This window comes from Onychomys torridus, chromosome 21 (assembly GCF_903995425.1).
Source record: "Onychomys torridus chromosome 21, mOncTor1.1, whole genome shotgun sequence".
In the NCBI taxonomy this organism is placed as follows: Eukaryota; Metazoa; Chordata; class Mammalia; order Rodentia; family Cricetidae; genus Onychomys; species Onychomys torridus.
The window spans coordinates 22,102,308-22,112,400 of record NC_050463.1 but is presented as its reverse complement, the minus strand read 5'-3'; positions in this window follow the sequence as shown (position 1 = coordinate 22,112,400).

The following is a 10,093-nucleotide window of genomic DNA, read 5'->3' as shown; positions in this document are numbered from 1 at the left end:
CTACGGAAGCAATGCAACTGCATTAGTTACACAAATTACAGGGACCGAATCCAAGAAAGGTCTTTGGGGAGAGAAAGACTACAAAGAAAGACTTAGCAATATTGCTAGAAGGACTCATCTTGAGTTCTAGATATTGTTTGATAGGCACACCTGAGAAACGAAATTAGACTTAAGGTTTAGTCTACTATGGTTTCTATTTCAGGGGTGAACTTGGGGGGAAAAAGAAAAAGGAAAAAAAAAAGGCAAGATGCTTGTGCTGCGGTTTAGCTCTCCTCGCTCCTCAGTGGGAAGATGAAAAGGACATTTACATCTCACAGAAATGTGTCCTCATAAAGGAAGCATGAAAAGGACACCAGAGACAAAAGGAAAATGGTGAGGGAGAGGATGTGATTTCATAAACAATAATGAATACGCAGACATTCCTGACAGCAACTACGGCTGGGGATGTCCACATGGGCGGGAAGGGGCTGGTGTTGGAGCAGAGCGATGGTGAGAATGTGAAAAGGCATAAGAGAGGAGACCATGACACATGCAGAATGGGCAGCAGCTTACTTTGCCTTGTAAGCATATCTGTGGGCTTCATACGAAACCACCCCAGGTTTTTGAACCCTCTGCTCCGCCTATGAGATAAATTCTTGATGACCAAGTCTTAGAGGTTCTAGAAGGCAACAGGACAATACATTTACTTAAGGGGCACGGAGAAATGCTCCACTCAAATGATGACAAAACAAAACAAAAATTGTGATGTGCTCTTGAAAGATTATATTTTCTTGAGTGGCGGGGGGGATGTGTATCCTTGAGCATAGAGGAGACCTATGCCTAAAAGTTAAGGTGGGCTTAACTTTGGAGTTGACAAAACTTCAGCTGTGTTGTCTCAGCGTCCATTCCTGGCTATTTTAAAGAATGAATTTGAAGGACGAACAATGTGGCTTTCAAGAGGATCTTTTTTATAGGAAGAAACCTCAAAGGAGAGTTTAGATTGATTACAGCATGCAAAGATCTGGAGGGGACCAAAATAAGGCTTCAAACTAAGCTTCCCATTGAGAGCTGTTGTTGTTGTTATTGTTGTTTTATTTTGTTTTTGTTGTTGTTGTTTTCTTTTCTTTTTTTTTTAACAGGACTTAATTCAGAAACTGGATAAAAACTGAGGTACTGTCTGCTGAGATTGGTTGATTTACTGAACATACCTTGAGCTCAGTCAACTGGAGAGCTCCATACTCTGCATGTGGTCCTCTAACCTCAGCAGACAGATGATATGGGCCAATCACAAGTTTGCCATCCAATCAGAGGTGATTGACACCCATTCTGTGTAGCACGAGTCTTAAAAGTTCTTATTAATAAAATCAAACCTGGGCCAGTTATTGGGGTGAACACTGGAAGATCAGAGAAGCAGAAGAAGCCACAGCTACCTCACCTCACCAGTTCCTCAGCTGACCCTGTTTCCTCAGACTGGAAGCCTCTGTGTCCTCATCCCAATGGCTCTCAGTTGAACTGCTGCTAGAAGCCTAAAAGCTTAACCAACCAAATGCTTCTAGTTTCTGGTCCTCATGCCTTATATACCTTTATGCCTTATATACCTTTCTGTTTTCTATCATCACTCCCTGGGATTAAAGGCATGAGTCACCATGCTTGGCTGTATCCTTGAACAGATGGATCTCTGCCTCTGGAATGCTAGGATTAAAGGTGTGTGCGACCACTGCCTATCCTCTATGTTTAATATTGTGGCTGTTCTGTCTCTGACCCCAGATAAGTTTATTAGGGTGCACAATATTTTGGGGAAAACAATACCACCACAACTCTGCTCATCTCTGGAGCTTGAATTGTTAGTGGCCCACCTTGACAGCCAATGTCTGCTGGTCACTTGTTCACTGGTTGTCACACTCAGGTATCCTACCTGCTAACAATTATAGCATGCTTTCTCTGTTCACATATTTATGTGGTCAGCCCATTCATTGTCCCATCACCAGGCTATTTCTTATTACAGATGCCAAAACGTAGCCGCAGTTGTCAATTGCAACATAGCTAGCTTTCTGTCTGTAGTATGGTGTGGGGTTGGCTCTTTCCTGACATAGGTCGAGGCTTCTTAGAAGCTGTGATCATGAACATTTTAGTGTATTACAATTAACTGCATTAGCTGTAGGAAAATAGGAACTTGCTCACATTCCCCAGGGAAGAGAGGAATATAGGAACTTTGCACCTTCCTCATGGAAGAGGCCCTGAGAAGGAGCAAGCCTACTGTTCAATTTTACTCAGGGCCTTTTCCACCTTGAATCTAATCAGCTTGGTGTTTTCACCCTCAGCTCTAAGCTCTTTTGTTTCCCATCCTTAGTGTCTCCCTGCTCCAAGGTTGACAAGTCTTCCAAATACCCTACACAAAGTGCCAAAGCATCCATGACTCCTGAATGAAAATTTTAATCAGGTGTATTGAAAGGCTCAATTGCTTTTTCTTAGAAGAAAGGAGTTTTAAAAGATATTTTGCTGTAATTCTTAAACATAGCATATTTTCTGCAATTAGATATTTCACCAAAGTTGAGATAATATTAATCAAAATTAGGCTAATGATAATTTGGTTCTTGTTTTTAGAACTAAAGTATTTTAGTGCTAAATAAACAAAGTTAGGTCATCTGGAGATATTTTCCCTTGGATAATGGATAAGTACAGTATTATTTATAGTTTGCATTCAATTAAATGAAGACTGAGAGATTGCTGGCAGTTGTATAAGGCTGTAGAAATGATAGGGGTGGGTATCCAGCCACAGCATCTATTCATTTTGTTGTGCATGCTACAGGAAATGGTTCCATCTACAAATCTGCACAGGATGATGGTGGATTCAATCATTTGACTTTGTTTCTTAAGTCTGCTCACTTGTAACTTGATGTTTAAATGTGTACTGTTTAAACGTGAAGTTGTCATGGTCAACCACAGAGTTATTTGAATTTTTATTTGTTCCAATATCCTCTAGATCTATTTTATGGACATTAAAATTTGGAAATAAAAACTTTCCATGCTCTAGTCTCACATATAAAGAGTTTTGAAATCTTGATTCTAATCTCCATAGTAAGAACAATGCCGACACCACACAAAACAGTGTAAAATAAAAACATTCTTATCTACCAAGTATCAGAGAAATGGATGCTAAAAATCTCCTTGTAAACACTGTGAGGCAATATTCCAGTGAGAGAATAGATAAATCCAAGAAGCCTGCTGTAGTAAACGGTGGGGGAAATATACTTTACTAGCATATGCTGCTTTCTAAAATAAAAAAAAATACCAAAAGGGGAGCTTTACTGGTGAACTCCAATACTAGGAGACTTTATGACCACATTAGATAGCTGTAGATACTTACAAACAGTTCTTTTAATCAACACTGAGTACCCTCCCAAGTCATTGTCATAGTCAAGATAATCTCTCCAGCCACCAATTTCTTACAGTTTTCCTTATTTTCTGATTTCATTTTCAAAGGAATCTTTTACACACAATATTAAAACTTTCATTATTGAAAACTACTATTGAAAAGCTATTAGTAACTTGTTCCTTGAGGAAAATGAAGTAGAGCACTTTCTCCTGTGCTCCCCACCCCTTGAAGTTTCTATATGGTACAGACATAGTCAAAATAAGACTCTGAACATTGGAGAGAAAGCAGTTGAGCCAGGGTCCTGTATCCTGAGAAATGATGCAAAGGATACTTTGGTTTCCTTTTCATTCACAACCTCATTTTACGATGGAAAAAAAATAGCAGTTCAAAAAACAAAACAAAATACAATAAGAACAAAATCCTCTACTGTCTTTAGTCAGAGAACAATGAAAAGACATCATAACAAAGCAAAATAAAACAACAAATAAAAATAAATACATATAACATTCTATTTCTACCAAACACTGCAGAAAAAGAAACAGCAAAAACCACTCCAGAGCCAAAGGGTGTTCTTTAGTCCATTATACCAGATGAGTTGGGTAAAAGCTTAGATTCCTACCTTTATCAAGGTTCCTAGTCATTCTACCATGTGGAATTAGACAAAAGAGGGAAGTAGTATCCAGGACTGTGCTCTCAGCCCTGATGTGAGTGAGGTTACAATAATGACATATGTCTCTCCATCCCTGTTGTAGTGATGTCAGAAGAGGTCTTGTGGGAGGTCAGGAAGCTCATGCTGATTATTAGAGATAGTTACTGTGGAGGAGGCCACTTCAAGAGCAGTGATTAGGAGTTCCTTCTTCTCCCAGCTTCCTTAGTGTCATAGAGGCTTGTGTCATCCATAATGGTAACAAGAATCCCTCGTGTCACTCATAACAGTAAGAAGAATCCCACCATCACCCTGGGTATCAGTGGAGCAGTGAGGAATTTGAAATTTCTGCCTCCAAGCAGGATGGGGAAGAAATCCAGTTCATTGGTTCCAGCTGTTTGGAAAAGGTGTGCATAAACAATATATTTAAATAAGATTTATTCACGTACAACATCTAAATGTAAAGATTTCAATTGAACCAGTTGGGCATCATGCCAAGAACCATGAGGAATGTAACTGAGAAATGTATCCAAAGTTGGCTTTAAAAATCTATAATAATTATCTGACAAATCTTTTTAAATAGGCCATAACCAAATACCTATGAATGAGCAATTATGAACATACTCATAACCAATTTAAAAATAGAAACTAAAAAGGAGATATAAATTACAAAGGAAAGCCAAATGGAAAATTTGGAAATAAAAATTTACAAGAACAACAATAACAAACTCAATGCATAAAAGATAGACAAAGGTAGGGAAACAAGACAAAACAATGGGGATTACCCAGTCAAAACAACCAAGAAAAAACAGACTATGAAAACAAGAACTATTGCAGGGACAAGGGGATTACAGAAAAGAAAAGCAAAACAAAAGCATGTTTTGCAAAGTGTTGGAGACAAATAACTCAATACATTGAGGAAGAAAGCAATTATAGCAATTATGGATCAAGCCAATTCTTACACAGAAACCATGGAAACCCTAAGGAAGTGTTATGTATGTGTATGTGGGAGGGTGCCAACTCAGACTTACATGTTTTATTTATAAACTAAGAAGAAAATCTATTGGTTTTGAAGTAGTGTACACACCAGCCAATTGGCAAACTTCTGGTTTTGATATTGTACTAGAGTTAGAACGATTAGAGGAAAATGGTTGACGAATGAATGATAGTTACCTATGTTACCATTGCAATCTCCTGTGAACATTGATATTATAAATACTAAAATTCACTTGTAGCTGGGCATTGGTGGCACATGCCTTTAATTCCAGCACTCCAGAGGCAGAGGCAGGTGGATCTCTATGACTTTGAGGCCAGCCTGGGCTACAGAGTGAGTTCTAGGAAAGGCACAAAGTTACACAGAGAAACCCTGTTTCAAAAAGCCAAAAACCAAAAACTAAAATCACTTGTTAAACTGAATCATTCAGATTCAGCTATAAATGAAGATTGAAAGGAACAGTTACTATGCCAATAGGCTTTGTCCACTAGAGTTGACAGAAGTTCAGTTCCAGCTCATCAAGTTTAATGTTTCTCTTGACTGACTCAATCTCAGGAATGTTCTTAGGGAACAGGAATTTTATCTGCCTTACTTTAGAGAGGGATTTGATAGGATTGGCATTCAGCCAATTCATTGTCTGTCCTCAGATTCACTTGTAAGTGAACATAAGTATATTCATGTACATATATATGTCAGAATATAAAGTAGACCTAAATCCCACTTTATAAAATTTTTTCTTGGAAATACTGATTTTTAATTTATTTAGTATGTATTTGGAAAGCAAGTGTTGAACTTTGCAAACCCCTTCAACTCTTTTTTTTTTTTTTTTTTTTTTTTTTTTTAATATAAGACAATGTCTCATTGCCTAGCCATTGTTGGCCTAGAATTCTATGTATTTACCAGACTGACTCTGAACTTAGAACCACTCTCCTGACTCTACCTTTCTAGTGCTGGGATTACAAGTGTGGACCGTGACATCCATCAGTTTCATCTGTATTGTTTTCTTTATGACCCTTAGAAGAAGGAAATGGAAAAGTGACTCATGGTTCCAACAAGACCCTAGTTATCCTTAGAGATAAAAAGCAAGGAACAACAAAACCATGGGGTTGATCTATGATAAACAAAAAAGGATGCAGACATCAAGTTAGTAAGGAGGGTGGAGTAATGAGCAGAGGAGAGATGTGGACTTGATGTAGAGAGTTAGGGGAGGATGCTTATGTCCATGTTAATCTGAATTCAGTTTTTATCCCCTTCTGCCTGTTTCTATAGTGTGGTGGTATTGTGTTCCCCAAAATATTGTGCATTCTAATAAACTTAAACTTATCTGGGGTCATAGAACAGAACAGCCACAATATTAAACATAGAGGTTAGACAGTGGTAGCACATGCCTTTCATCCTAGCATTCCAGAGGCAGAGATCCGCCTGGATCTCTGTGAGTTCAAGGCCACACTGGAAACAGCAAAGCATGGTGACTCATGCCTTTAATCCCAGGAAGTAATGGCAGGAGGCAGAAAGGTATTTAAGGCATGAGGACAAGGAACTATAGCCTGGTTAAGCTTCATGATTTCGAGGAGCAGTTCTACTGAGATTCATTTGGATAAGGACACAGAGGCTTCCAGTCTGAGGAAATAGGATCAGCTGAGGAAGCTATGGCTTGTTCTGTTTCTCTGATCTTCCAGCTTTAACCCAATACCTAGCTCCGGGTTTGTTTTTCTTAATAAAACCTTTTAGGATTTGTGCTACACTGTAGGGGGAAACAAGTGTCCACCACTGGGTTATTAAGTGTCTCTCAGAGTGTAGTTTGGAAAAGACTTAGCTTAGCTGTCACTGTGGCAATGCTGTGATGTTGTGGGAACTCTAAGAGCTGGGTCTTAGTAGGGGATGTGTTGGTCCTTGGGGGCACACCCTCCTAAGAGACAGTGGGTCTCTGAGCTCCTTTCTTTCTCTGAAGTTTGCTTCCAAGTTCGGGGGTGAGTGAGTTTGGTCTTCCAGTTTCTCTTCTCTGTGACAAGAGCTTCCCTAGACGTTTCAAAGTGACAGGTGACAGCACTTCAGACTTCAACTCCTGGATCAGGAGAAAAACAGGGAAAAAAAAAAAAAACTGTCAACAATAACAACAAAAAGCCGCCCCCCCCCCCATACACACACTTACAAAAACTAAAGTTTTCTGTTTATAAGTAAGGGGTTTTTTTTGTTTTGTTTTTTGGTTTGTTTGTTTGTTTGTTTGTTTGTTTTTTGAGACAGGGTTTCCTCTGTGTAGCTTTGCTTCTTTCCTGGAACTTGCTTTGTAGACCAGGCTGGCCTCTATCTCACAGAGATCCACCTATCTCTGCCTTCCAAGTGCTGGGATTAAAGGAGGCACCACCACCCAGCCATTATTTTATTTATTTTCATTTATTCATTCATTCATTCATTCATTCATTTATTCATTTCTAAATATTTATTTATTTATTTGTTTGTTTGTTTGTTTGTTTATTTGAGCTGAGGATTGAACCCAGGGCCTTGTGCTTGCTAGGCAAGTGCTCTACCACTGAGCTAAATCCCCAACCCCCTATTTTAAAGTAACTGAGTTTTCAACTATATCTTTGGGATAGTGATGACTATTCTAAGTTTGAGGATTATATAAATATTTAGCGTGAATTTTTTGTTTTGAATGTTTTTTGAATGTTTATATGAGGATGTATACGCTGTATTAGTGTGCCATGTACACAAGCATATGTTTAGGTGTGCATACCTGTGTACACATGGAGGCCAGAGTATTTGAGGAGTTCTGCCGCATCTCTTCTCTGGTCTCTGTGTCTCTCTCCTCAGCACCGAGTACATCCATGGGTACGTCCATGACCTCATGTTTGCTTAACAAGCACTCTAACCTTGCCAGCCCTCTACCCAGCCTGTTTGTTTGTTTATAATGGATTGTTTAAAGCCTTTCCTGGTAATTGTTAATGTGTCAGTTCATTTGCAGCAAATTCCTCTCTTAAATCATCTGTAGCTCTTGGTGCCCTCTCCCTACACTACAAGAGCACTTCTTAAGACTACTTGACACAAGGCAGTGGTCCCTAAGGCATCCACTGAAAATTTTAAAGTGTCTCTTGTAAATAAGATGCATCAAATGCAAAACCAGAGAAAAGGCAGAGTTATAAAATCACCTCTAAGAAGAAAAAGACTTCTTGGATTTCAAAATCAAACAAACAAACAAACTCAGTTGTAAGTGTGGAAAGTGCAAATCGTTTTTAAACATTATTCCCTTTCTAACATCAAATGCTGGAGCAGTTGGTGGATTGTCTCAGTCAAGAAGCATTTGCCTTACAAAGCTGCCACTGAATTAACCTCAGGAGCATAACTCAGTTCAAAGACAAGAATGAATGGAGTATGCTTGCCTTCCCCCCCCCCCAATCTGTTACTTTTATCTAATGAATATGTTAGAGCTTTTTACTTTTGTGCAGTACAACTGAAGAATATCTAATTCAGTGTCATTGTTATTTCACCAAGGGGAAGTTAAAACTGATTCGCTGATTTTAAAATACTTTGCTAATCATTTGGAAGACATTAGCAAATAGCTTGTGTGGACCCCTGCCTTTTTTAAGTAGGCCACCTGTAGAGCATCTGAAGGTTATTATTTATATTAGTTGTAAGAACGGGACAATGAACCTTTAAAGTCTTAGATCCAGGTAGTACACTGAGTTGAGTGCTTGGGGGGTTTCAAAGCTTATGTTACCAAAGAAGTTTTACATGATTTTTGTAGGTTCTACCTAAGCCACTGTATTTAATATGAAAACTGGAAATGTTGGTGGGGGAAGTCTAGTCTTTTGCAAAGGAGATACTGGACGGTTATAATTTTCTTATCTAGCAAATCTAAGCAAACAGGAGTCTACAGAATGAATAAACTACCCCTTTTCTTTTCTCAAATACTAAACATAAAAATGTTATGATCAGAAAAGCTTTCTAAGATTTATATTTAAAAACCTCTAATCATATGTATTTGTGGTCTGTGTGTAGGTATGTGCTCAGGAAAGTGCATGCCCCAGGGCCAGAGGCATCTGATTCCCCTGGAGCTGGAGTTGTAGGTCCTTGGAAGCCTATGGTGATATTTTATTTGTGCCGAAATGTGATTTTATTTGTATGTTAATAAAGTTGCCTGGGGATCAGAGCTAAGAGCAAGCCATTAAGTGAAGTCTGGTAGTGGTAGCATATACCCTTAATCTGATCACACGGCAGGCAGAGACTGTGTCTTCAAGGACACACCCAAGTGGCAACATGAACCATAGAGACTTGGAGGTCTATATAGACAGGCAGTGATGAGGAAGTCAAGTGGTTGGGTTTACAGCCAATTAGAAGGCAGCACAGAAAGGCAATAAAAAGACAGGACATAGGAAGAAGGTCTCTTTCTCAGGGGAAGGACAATAGCAAGTGGTAAGATAAGGTGGTTTTAGGATTTGGCTACTGCTCAATCTGGGCTCCTAACTCTATTTGGTTCTGTGTTTCTTATTTAATAAGACCATTTAGAATTACATCTACAGAAGTCATCCTAACTGGGTGGCTGAGATATGAACTCTGGTCCTCCTGAAGAGTAGTGTGTTCTCTTAACTGATCAGTCATCTCTCCAGGCTTCAGAAAATTATTAGTACCATTGTCCATGCTTTAAGATTGCTCATTATGAGCCAGCAAGATGGCTCAGAGGGGAAAGGGACTTGATGTTAAGGCTGATGATCTGAGTCCATCCTGGTGCCCCACATGGTGGAAAGAAAAAATGATTTCTTTGTGTTGTCCTCTGACTTCTGTAAATGTCATGCATTGATATGTGTGCATGCACACACACACACACACACACACACACACACAACCCATTAAAGCAGAAATAAAATTCAAAGTCATTTCATCTGTTTCTATGGGTTTCACAGATGAATTTGTAGTTTTTGCATATTCAGTTTGTGTGTTAAACTTTGCCTTTGTCTTCACTTTAACTCATATGATTTCATTTTATTTAAAAGGGTCAGGGAAATGCTGCTGGACTCATGGAGTTTAAGTAACCTTCAGAACTATGAGATACTAAACATGTATTGTTTATATTGCTAAATTTGTACATAAAGCATAAATTTAG